Raw genomic sequence first — 12,169 nt, 5'->3', positions numbered from 1 at the left:
TTGCAGATGACATGATACTGTACATAAAAAACCCTAAAGACTCCACCCCAAAACTACTAGAACTGATATCGGAATACAGCAAAGTTGCAGGATACAAAATCAACACACAGAAATCTGTGGCTTTCCTATATACTAACAATGAACCAACAGAGAGAGAAATCAGGAAAACAACTCCATTCACAATTGCATCAAAAAAAATAAAATACCTAGGAATAAACCTAACCAAAGAAGTGAAAGACTTATACTCTGAAAACTACAAGTCACTCTTAAGAGAAATTAAAGGGGACACTAACAGATGGAAACTCATCCCATGCTCGTGGCTAGGAAGAATTAATATCGTTAAAATGGCCATCCTGCCCAAAGCAATATACAGATTTGATGCAATCCCTATGAAACTACCAGCAACATTCTTCAATGAACTGGAACAAATAATTCAAAAATTCATATGGAAACACCAAAGACCCCGAATAGCCAAAGCAATCCTGAGAAAGAAGAATAAAGTAGGGGGGATCTCACTCCCCAACTTCAAGCTCTACTATAAAGCCATAGTAATCAAGACAATTTGGTACTGGCACAAGAGCAGAGCCACAGACCAATGGAACAGACTAGAGACTCCAGACATTAACCCAAACATATATGGTCAATTAATATTTGATAAAGGAGCCATGGACATACAATGGTGAAATGACAGTCTCTTCAACAGATGGTGCTGGCAAAACTGGACAGCTACATGTAGGAGAATGAAACTGGACCATTGTCTAACCCCATATACAAAAGTAAACTCAAAATGGATCAAAGACCTGAATGTAAGCCATGAAACCATTAAACTCCTGGAAGAAAACATAGGCGAAAACCTCTTAGACATAAACATGAGTGACCTCTTCTTGAACATATCTCCCCGGGCAAGGAAAACAACAGCAAAAATGAGTAAGTGGGACTATATTAAGCTGAAAAGCTTCTGTACAGCAAAAGACACCATCAATAGAACAAGAAGGATCCCTACAGTATGGGAGAATATATTTGAAAATGACACATCCGATAAAGGCTTGACGTCCAGAATATATAAGGAGCTCTCACGCCTCAACAAACAAAAAACAAATAACCCAATTAAAAAATGGGCAGAGGAACTGAACAGACAGTTCTCCAAAAAAGAAATACAGATGGCCAACAGACACATGAAAAGATGCTCCACATCGCTAATTATCAGAGAAATGCAAATTAAAACTACAATGAGGTATCACCTCACACCAGTAAGGATGGCTGCCATCCAAAAGACAAACAACAACAAATGTTGGCGAGGCTGTGGAGAAAGGGGAACCCTCCTACACTGCTGGTGGGAATGTAAGTTAGTTCAACCATTGTGGAAAGCAGTATGGAGGTACATCAAAATGCTCAAAACAGACTTACCATTTGACCCAGGAATTCCACTCCTAGGAATTTACCCTAAGAATGCAGCAATCAAGTTTGAGAAAGACAGATGTACCCCTATGTTTATTGCAGCACTATTTACAATAGCCAAGAATTGGAAGCAACCTAAATGTCCATCAATAGATGAATGGATAAAGAAGATGTGGTACATATACACAATGGAATACTACTCAGCTATAAGAAAAGGGCAAATCCAATCATTTGCAGCAACATGGATGGAGCTGGAGGGTATTATGCTCAGTGAAACAAGCCAAGCGGAGAAAGAGAAATACCAAATGATTTCACTTATCTGTGGAATATAAGAACAAAGGAAAAACTGAAGGAACAAAACAGCAGCAGAATCACAGAACTCAAGAATGGACTAACAGGTACCAAAGGGAAAGGGACTGGGGAGGATGGGTGGGTAGGGAGGGATAAGGGGGGGAGAAGTAGGGGGGGTATTAAGATTAACATACATGGGGGGGTAGGAGAAAAGGGAGGGCTGTACAACACAGAGAAGGCAAGTAGTGATTCTACAACATTTTGCTATGCTGATGGACAGTGACTGTAAAGGGGTTTATAGGGGAGACCTGGTATAGAGGAGAGCCTAGTAAACATAATATTCGTCATGTAAGTGTAGATTAGTGATAGCAAAAAAAAAAAAAAAAAGAGGGCAGTTCCTGTGTGGTAACCTCCAACGAGTTCTACACAAGGGTATAAAGGGCATATAAAAGTGTAGGCAAAGGGTCTGTTTGTGTTTATACAGAGGATCAAAGCCTAATTGGGCTACCCCGAAAATGAACTAAGATACGATATGAAAAAGAACTTCCAACATCTGCACCCTCTGGAAGACTCATGCCAGAAGATGATCATCAAAAAACCCCAACAAAGATCCACGCACTGCTACAGCTGTAGATGCACTCATCCCACCAGTTCCTGGACTTGCCATGGGAATGAGGAAGGAGATATCTAAGCTGGCCTGTGCATACAGTAAAACAACAAAATTGGACTGGATCTATACTGTTGGAACTCAACCAAGAATTTGGAGAAGTGCAAATTGTAGCGCTCCAAAGTCTTACAACTACAAACTATTTATTGTTAAAAGAACATATGGCATGTGAACAGTCCCCAGGAATGGGTTGTTTTAATTTGTCTGATTTCTCTCAGACTGTTCAAGTTCATTTGGACAATATCCACCATATCATAGATAAGTTTTCACAAATGCCTAAGGTGCCTAACTGGTTTTCTTGGTTTCACTGCAGATGGCTGGTAATTACAGGTATGCTTTGGTTATGTAACTATACTCCTATTATGTTAATGTGTGTGTGCAATTTAAGTAGTAGCTTAAAACCTATACATGCTGAAGTTACTCTACAAGAAGATATATCAAAGAAATAATCAATCTTCCCATGTTTTCTTCCGCCTGCTACTTCTATAGCTTTTCTTCTTCCTTCCTAATTACAACCCTTAAATAGAATTCGTGCCTCATATCAAATTTACCGAGTATCATAATTCTTCCAAGTGGTAAAGATACCTCAAGAAAATGCTGGGCATAGAAGCCACAGGGCATAAATATGCAAAGAAGTAAAAAGCTAACTTTTTCAAACAATAAGGCTTCTCTCTCACTTACCAACTTCACATTTCCCTGTATGGCCCCGGAAGATGACTGGTTAGCCAGAGACGGGTAAGATTCCTCAAGGGAGGAACAACCTAAGACAGGCACAGTCGCAGGGGGGCCATCAGGTGAGAAATTGGGGATCAACAGAGGTGAGGCTTAGAACCTCACCCCCCCGTTCTGAGAGAAATCTTCTTCATACGTGGATGTTTTATTGCCCTGGTCTAGCTTGGATTAACACATAGTCTACAGGCACACACCTGATCATCTACATGTGCTCTCTTACAACACTAAACTATGTTTTCTACCTTTATCTTGTATCTACCTACCACTTCAGCATTTTATTAAAAATAATAATAATAAAGAGAGAAATGTGGTATCCACATATAAATCAAGTATAAAAAACAAATCAGTATTCATATTTGAACTGACTGTTTATAGTTCATAATGCATGAGCAAAACCGAAAGTTTCTGTGATGACTGCCCTTGTACTGTTCACTATGTAACTTATTCATTATGTAAGAATTTGTTCTACATGTAAAAACTTGTTTGTTATGCCTCAGAAGATTGGAGACTGACAAAAATTAGGCTTGGGGTGGAATAATGATTGTGCATTGAGCATTGACTCCCCTATACAGAATTTTATTGTCGTTAACAACCATTTGATCAATAAATATGAGAGATGCCCTCACAAAAAAAAAAAAAAAAAAAAAAAGGACAGACTTCCAATGGTAAAATAAATTAGTAACCGGGATGTAATGTATAGCATAAGGAATATAGTCAAGATATTGTAACAGCCTGGTAGGGTGATAGCTGGAACCTCGAATTATGTATATAAATGTTCTACCACTGTGTTGTACACTTGAAACTCATGTAATGTAATACTGTGTGTCAACTACCCTTCAATAAAAAATAATTATTAATAAAAAAAAAAAAAAAAAAAAACAAAAAAAAAAAACATGACATTGGCCTTCCTTGAAGATGTGATTTGAGCAGGTAATTAGGCACAGCATGAATTGGTTGAATAATAAAAGCCACCATTGTAAGTAACAAATACGGCCTTTTTTAAAATTTTAGATATCAAAATATTAACTCAACAGAAAGCTTCTGAGGGTCACAACCATAACAGGACATAAGAGATTGTGAGTGCCCTGTCAGAGGCAGGTCGGGAACCAAAAAAATAAGCACCATGATAGGAGGGACTATGATAATTTTTCATAAGCATCACAGTAAAATATATTACATAATATATTATGATAAAACTTAATATGATGTATAATATGGTGACACAGTTTGGACTAAGGCAGGAGTAAATAAGTATCACTTCACAGCAAAACCAGATACTGTATTATAAGAATTACAACAAAGGGCAGATTATATATTTGCAAAGTTATTTTACACATTATATAGCATTGAAGTATGGTTCTTATTATAATTTATTTCACAATCTGAATATAAATGAAACAGCATTGTTAAGTAGATGCTTTAACTTCATCTGCTAACATATGTTTATTAGGTAGTTTTTTCTCATTTACTAATTACTGAGTAACAGCAATAACAATAGGAAACACAATAAAATGCATCTACTGTATCTGAAAGCTTATGGAGGGGCATTTTGCTAGATACTTTAAATAAATTACCTCATTTAACTCAATGGCATTGCTTTATACTTTGTTTTTAACTTTTGGTTTTAAGATGTAAATATTCTGTTTCTGATTTGTTTCTCCATGAATCTAGGTCGTATAAAGCCTAAATCCTATAAATCCTAAATGAATCCAAGGCTATATAACCCACTAAAATTCTTAGAGTTACTAATTAATCCATTCTTTCATTCAATACACATTTCTCAATTGTCTACAGCTTTTCTTCTGTTCATTTATCTACTCATTAATTTAGGGAAAAAAAAGACAAAAGGAAAGAAAATTGATGTTTTACCCACATCCCCTGTGCTGGGGGCTATAGCTGGGGAAGGGGGTTCTGAAGACCGTGGGAGTGGAGTCGGGGTCAGATGTGCTCAGAGGTCAATCACAGTGCTTTTCAGTGAATATTCTAGAGGAGGAGCAGGGAGTACAACCTGGATGAAACAAATAATGGTTGGAGAGGCAGAGAAGCGTTCTCCAAGAGGGCAATGTGTGAGCTTTCATCCAGGCAAGGAAGAGGGAAAAGGACACCCTAAGATGAAGAGAATCATGTGCAAAGACCCAGCACCATGGGAGAACCATCAGGTGCGTGCTAAGCGTAAGCCCTTCTGAGTGGTGGATGCGTAGCTGTGTGTCATGTCGTAGTGGTGGGACATGAATCTGCAGGGCAGAACCTGAGAGCCTGCTTAGCCAAGGAATGGAAACAGGACTGAATTTTATAGATCATTTTATTGTGTGTTTATAAAGAAGATGCTGGAGCACACTCTCTATCGCCTTAACATTAGACATAATTATTTAAATACAACTTGTTAGAGATTAGCTGTTTAATCTAAAAAACATACTTAATTGGAGCAAGTATTAATAATATTTGACATCATTAATGAGGTTATAATTATATGTGCTATTTAAAAACTTAGTGCAATGCCAATATTTTCTTATAAAATGAAGCAAGCATGATTAACCACAAAGCAACTTAGCAACTTGACTAAATTCATTTTGGAATTCATATTCCTGGCAATAATTACTTGAGTTTAGAAAAATCTCTGTTTTCAATTTCTCCATACAAATCATGAGAGTGTAAAACAAATGTGGTAACACTTTCTTAAGGAATAGGTTAAAAAAGGAATAGTGAAGATTCCCGGTAAGTATATGTAAACTTAGAAGAAGCACTTTCCCACCTCTCAGACTTAGGAGGACTTGAGGGAAATGTCCCCACGGGTTCCATTTAGCTGGAGATGAAACCAAGGGACCAGGAGAGGCCTGATCCTGAAAGAGGTGGCCTTGCACTTATCCAGCAGAGTAATGACAGTCCAAGTTCATGAAGCACTTAGTAGGTACTACTCACCAGATCGAACACTTTATATACACTCTTCATTTAATTTTCAGAAAAGTCCAGTGAGTTAAGTACTATTAATACACCTGATTTTACACGAGAAAGGTGACACTCAGGAAGGTTAGATGCTTTCTCCAAGGTCATTCCGCTCAGAATGAGTAGCATCAGGACCAGCACTGAGGTTCTGCTGACAATCCCACAGTGGGGGAAATTGGGTTCTGACTTCAGAAAGGATACAGTTCAATTGATAATACAGGGAGGCGTTAAAGGTGGGCATAGCCATAGCGTATTATTTGATTTGAACATTGCATTCTAATGATATATGCTGCTCCTCGTTGCCTGTTATCTAGCAAATAGCATCTCTGGGGAATGAGTTTCTGGAAAACCACTCTGGTTTATTTAATTCTGGGAAAGTGGCTAGGAAATGGAGTATGGCAAGATCCCTCAAAAAAAAAAACTGTTGTCATTGGATGCCAGCACCTACTTGTGAGCCAGATATCTAGTTGGATTGTATTAAATGGCCATCTTTTGAGGTCAAGAGAGGTCCATTCTTGGCAATTTTATGTGTCTGGACTTAATACAATTAGAGCTTTGCAATGAAAGGTCGCCTTGGCAAAGTGTGCAGAACGGGGTCTGGTGGAACAAGAAGACAAGTTGGGATGTTCTCGCGGTGGCACAGGTGAGAAAGAATGGCTGTTTTCATAAAAGCAGCAACTGAGGAAGAACTTGAGCAGGCTCCTGAAATGTCTAGAAACTCAACTAACAGATAACCACCTGGTTACGAGGAGTGTGAGTGAGAATGCTCAGGACCACTCAGATTTTCAGTAAAAGAGGCTGAGAGCATTACATGAGGTAAGGTTTCTTCCAACACAAAGAGTTCGTTTTTTAAAGATTTTTCTCCCCATTTCTCATGAGTTTATTCTGTAAGTCATGTTTGATTTGATGCTAATTCAAGAAATGTTTTTGTTTCAAAAGCAAACATGCAAAGAAAAAGTGACAAAATCCAGATTCTCCAAGGTGTAAAATTGAATTTAGCCCTAAGGTGAGTGGGCCTGCTATGCGCTCAGCAGCCCCGGGCTCATCAGTGTGGTGTGCAATTCCTCCATTCAGCAAATGTTTAATCAGCGCCTACCAGGAGCCAGGCTCAGGGCCAGGGGCTGGGTGAGGGGTGAAGAACACACTGTCTCTCCCCCTCCCTGCCCCTGAGTTCAATGTGCAGTTATGGTAGGAAGGCTCTGTGCTGTGGCAGGCAAGTTGGGGTGCTGGAGGAGAGTATTCATGGGGTATCACCTGATCTAATGTGTGCCCCCTAAAAACACACAACCACACACACATATACACACAGGAACTTGTGCACATACACACATGCACACACCCATGACCACTTACACACATATAAATGCACACACACACATGCACTCACACCCACATGCACATACACGTGCACCCACACACTCATACCTACACTCACAACCACGTGAACACAATTAAAATCTATGCATAAATGCATGCATATATGTGTGCACACATGGCCACACATACATACTGCACCTGTGCACACAGAAACACGTACAACCACCACCACTCCCAGGGTACCCCAAACAGAAACCTCCTCACTACTGTTCAGATTCCAATAACTTCTTTCCTCAGCCATCCTTGGCCCTCCTCATGCATAAAAATTGCTCCTAAGTTTCTCCCTCTTACTCCAGGCTTGTAATGTCCACATGTTTCTTCTCTGTTTCTCCATTTGTCCTGGTAATTATATTAACAGTTCTGAATAACACTTCCCGTGCCTGGCAGTTCCAGATGGAGGGTCTTTAACTGTTAAGAATATGAGTCCTGTAAATGGGCTGATGTCCTGTTTTTACTGTTGACATAACTCCAGAATCTGCTTTCTGATTTCATCTCAGCCAAGGAAAGCCTGTGTGGGTGCTTAAAGTAGAGATTCGGCAAACTCAGATGCCATTGTCTGCTGTTAACAGGCAAAAGGTAATAATAACAAATGGCACAAGTCTAGTCAAGTTTTTCCCCTGCAGGCCCTCTCGCTGAAGGAGGCTCTGACTCCTGCCACAGCCAAGAGAAACATGTGGCTCTGCTATCCCTCCGAGGGTTCCCCTGCATCTGGGGTTTGCTTCCCACTCCTTTCCCCGCACCCCCTCCCAGATTTTTCCGGTAAACTGAAGTCCCTCCATACTGTGGAATGACAGCCCAGGGCCCACAGATAACCTGGTAACTTCCCCAAAATGGCAAAAGGGGATGTGGCTGCCACTGAGAGCTGTTCCTTTGGGCACTTTTGACAAAGGTGCAGAATAAAGGGCAGTTTCATGATGGTCCCTGGCAGGGCTGAGCAGTACTCTTTGCCACTTCAGAGAAGAGTTTTCTGGAACATAAAGCCAAAGGAAAGGGGTAATTGATTGTGGGGATTGTATACTAATTAGTTTTCAGGAGTTCCTTGGGTAATTACAACCTGTAACATTTGCAATTGATTTGGCCAGATTAAAAATGGATGCTTTGGTGGGTGCATCAGTGAAATTAGCAAGAGGCCAAGGAGGAGCTGGAGCAACTTACCTAAGAGGGGGGAGCACGTTGGCTTTAGGCCCAGCCAGGCACGACACCTTCCCTGGAGCCAAAATTCTAGCAGGTTTCTAGGACTGCACACTCAGCGGTTCAATTCTTTCCCCAAAGAGTGTGCGGTGGGTGACCAAACTGTTTCTAGAGCAGCTTCTTAACAATGAAAGGAATGGTCCCCCCCGGGGTTGTGCGATCAGACACCTTCCCCGGCCGCACCTTGATACCAGTCAGGCCCGCATGATTGGCGTAACTGAAAATCCGTCATCTTGTCAAACAGGAGGAATGAGCCCTTCTCCCGGATGGCATGAGGGGCCAGGACAGGATGAATAGGGCGACGATGTAGAAACGCAGCTGCTAGACGTCCTCTCAGGCTGGGTTCCTCTGTCCTGAGCCCTGCAGATGGCTTCCTGCCCTTGGGGACCCTCCCTGAAAAACTCCCTCCCTCTCGGTCTGAGGTGTGCCCTCTGCAAGGGCTCCTTTGTTCGCCTGTCACAACCAGTCACACCGCTGTGAATTGGCAGCCGCACCCTGGCTCTGCAGGCAGGTGCTGGCTGTGGAAGGTCCAGGGACCCAGAGCACCCCCTCTCAGAGGCTGCCCCCCACCCCCACTAATGCTCAGAGGGCCAAGCAGAAGTGATGCAGTGCCCCTGAAATAGAGCTGCTACTGTGGTTGTGGGTAGAAGATTAGGTAAAGAGATGCAGGAAAAGAATGATTATGATACTGCGATGCAATGGATTGATTAGCTAACACGTACGGTGCGTGTCCTATGCGTCAGGCCCTCTAGGAAAGCTTACAAACGCTCAACAAGACAGCTTTAAGCAAGTCCAGGAGTGCACAGATCTAGGCTGTGGACAATTATTCCAAGAGCTACAGATAAAACAGATTAAGAACGCAGAAGAGGAAATCAAAAGGGGGAATAGAGAAGGGAGAGATCAAAAGAGAAAGAGGAGAACGGGCAAATGTCACCAGCACTGGGCCACAAGCAAGAGCCCCAGGGGAAAGAAGGGTTGGCCTTGAGGAGAAGGACGCTTTTCTCTAGAACAGGTGTTTGCAAACTGTGGCCCACAGGCCAAATCTGGCCTGCTGCCTGTTTTTGTAAATAAAGTTTTATTGAAACACAGACATGCTCATTCATTCACATATTGTCTGAGGCCGCCTTTGTCGTACAACAGCAAAATTGAATAGTTGCAAAAGAATATATGCAATGCCACAAATATTTATTGACTCTTTATGGAAGAAATTTGCCAAGCCCTGCTCTAGAACAAAAGCCTAATCACAAAAGCAAACTCTATGCCTAAGAGCATGTATTTACTCTCTTTCCAAGATCTAACTATTCTTTCTCTGGGATCAGTTTTCATAGGCAGTATTCACTGAGCTACTGAGCTCCATGTAGAAATCAGTCCTCCTGGGGGACGTTTTCTACTCCAGGAGAGATACAGTTTCCACTTTCAAATGTGTGACCTGAGAAAAGTTGCAAAACTCTGGAGCTCTTAAGTGGCCATCAGGTCTCTTTGCCTGGGTGGATTTCTAATAGCAGACAGTCACGGAACATAGATAAATGCTTCCTGTCTTCAGGGTTCAGAGCATAAAGCTGCTCATTAAGATGGCAAATGTCTGAATGGACTTGGACAGGCCCAGACTCATAATTTCCTCCTTTGGGTGAGGCTCCTGGCTCCCCAGTTGTACTTGCCCGGCAGGAGGTCTCCCTCCCAAGAAGGTCTGTCCTCACAGGGCAATGGTGTCCTCCCCCATCTCCAAGAACACTACCTAATTTCCTACAGAAGGGATATGTTTTGCCCAATCTCTTCTTCCTGGAAAAGCATGCCTGCTGGGTTTGGTGATACACTTTTCAGCAATCCTTCTGGTAAGTATAAATACCTTTTGTGTTAATGACTCAGAAAATGGCACACAGCTGGGCACCTACCACCTTCTTTCCATCCAGAGGTTGTGATGCCAGTGTTGTGTGCTAGTCCACTGTTGGGTGCCAGCCAGGCTGCCCGAGGCCCAGCTTGCTGGATGAGGCCTCAGCAACACAGGGACGAAGGGGTGGGATCGGTGATGGGGCTTTTACACATTTGAATGGAGATTTGAGATTTGATGATGGACCCATGGACCGTGTCTCGTATGGACCTGGGAAGATGTTCTTAAGCCCAGAGAGTGAGGTAAGGGGGTGGAACTACTCCCTGAATGCTCCTTCCTAGCCCAGCAATGGGAAATTCATATTAATAGTGGGAAAAAAAAGACTGTATCACTATTGTGTCAGTCACTAGACCACATGGTTTGCATGCATCTCCTTCTAACCTTTCAACAGCTCTAAGGTGGCTGTTATTATTCTATTTTAGAAATGAGGAAACGGAGGCTCCGTGGCCCAAAGCACACGAGGGTACGCAGCAGCAGACCCAGACTGGCCAGCTATGGGCTTAATGATCTCCCTGACCCCAAACCAATGGCAACTATTCCCAGAAGGGACTCTCTCCCACCAGAAAGGAGGATTCCAGAGAAGTCACTTTTCTTGCGTCTGGTGTACCTGAACCCAGTTTAGCTCTGGAGGCCCAGAGCAGCAGCATTCCAGGCTTCCGACGGCCCCTGGTTCTAGCCCCACTCCGATCCCCTGTTAGACCGGGAGTCCGGCCGTGAATCGTGGGCCAGATCACACCTCTGCTCACGGTACCTTCCCTGTGGTCAGGCCCTGCCCCTCTCATTGTTCTCATCGGCTTCGATGAGCCTCTGCACGTGACTTGAATCCAAGATGACAGCTCCCTAGGGACTGAGTCTAACTAGTCCATCGTTTGTTGTCTTGAGTGTAAGTGTTGGCCTGGATCAAACCAGAGTTGGTTATACTCCTGCTTGGTGACAGAAGGGCCCCTTGTATTGATGGCAAATAAAATCCTGTGCTCTGTCTGATAAAGCTGCAGGGATGATCCCCCAGTCAAGAGACCACTTTGTCCCCTTCTTTCCCAGCTACCTGGTGGTCCCTGTGAATTCCCTGACGGGGCAGGATGAACAGTGAGGAGGAAGACGGGGCTCAGGCTGAGGTCAGGTGATATCTCAGGCTTGATCCTCCAGCTGAGATTTCCCTGCTTTCCAGCCCATGCTTAACGGTGCCTCCCCAGGGAGCCCCTTTCCAATCTCCACCTTTAGTCCAGCCTTGGAACGTAGAGGCCGGGAAGCTGGAGGACCGCCAGGGGTTCACTATCCAGTGTGATCGTTCATTTATTTCTCATAGAAAACAAATCTGTACATCAGTGCTGTGCTGACATTGCATCTCTAACATCAGGACGGTAGCTTTAGGCCAATAAGCATTAATAAAACAAACTTACTTGAGCAGATGTAAGTCAGACACTGAAGAGAAAGCTATGAGGCTCAATGCTAAGCCCAAACCCGACTCATCCCCTCCTCCTCTATGGGATCTTTTATCGGAAAAAATATATTAAAAATTTAAAAAAGAAACTCCAATTAAACGGTGGCAAAGATGCTGTGTGTCTAAGAGCAGCTGACACATTTGTCAACCATGATCTGGACAGAGATGTGACTTGGCCCTGGGCTTGTCCCATACGGCAGGCACGTTTATGAAACCTGGGTATTATTTACAAGGGCAGTGG

The 12,169-nt window shown here is 42.7% G+C and overlaps 1 protein-coding gene across 8 annotated transcripts in view; it reads right to left on the bottom strand.

Annotated features, from left to right (window-relative positions):
* AGBL1 (AGBL carboxypeptidase 1) overlaps window positions 1–12,169 on the bottom strand; it is an 834,111-nt gene that overhangs the window by 207,572 nt on the left and 614,370 nt on the right. The window lies entirely within an intron of this gene.

The sequence above is a fragment of the Manis pentadactyla genome, chromosome 18 (genome assembly GCF_030020395.1).
Source record: "Manis pentadactyla isolate mManPen7 chromosome 18, mManPen7.hap1, whole genome shotgun sequence".
Classification (NCBI taxonomy): Eukaryota; Metazoa; Chordata; class Mammalia; order Pholidota; family Manidae; genus Manis; species Manis pentadactyla.
The sequence above is the reverse complement of the archived record's forward strand: the minus strand, read 5'-3'. Positions and strand labels throughout refer to the sequence as shown.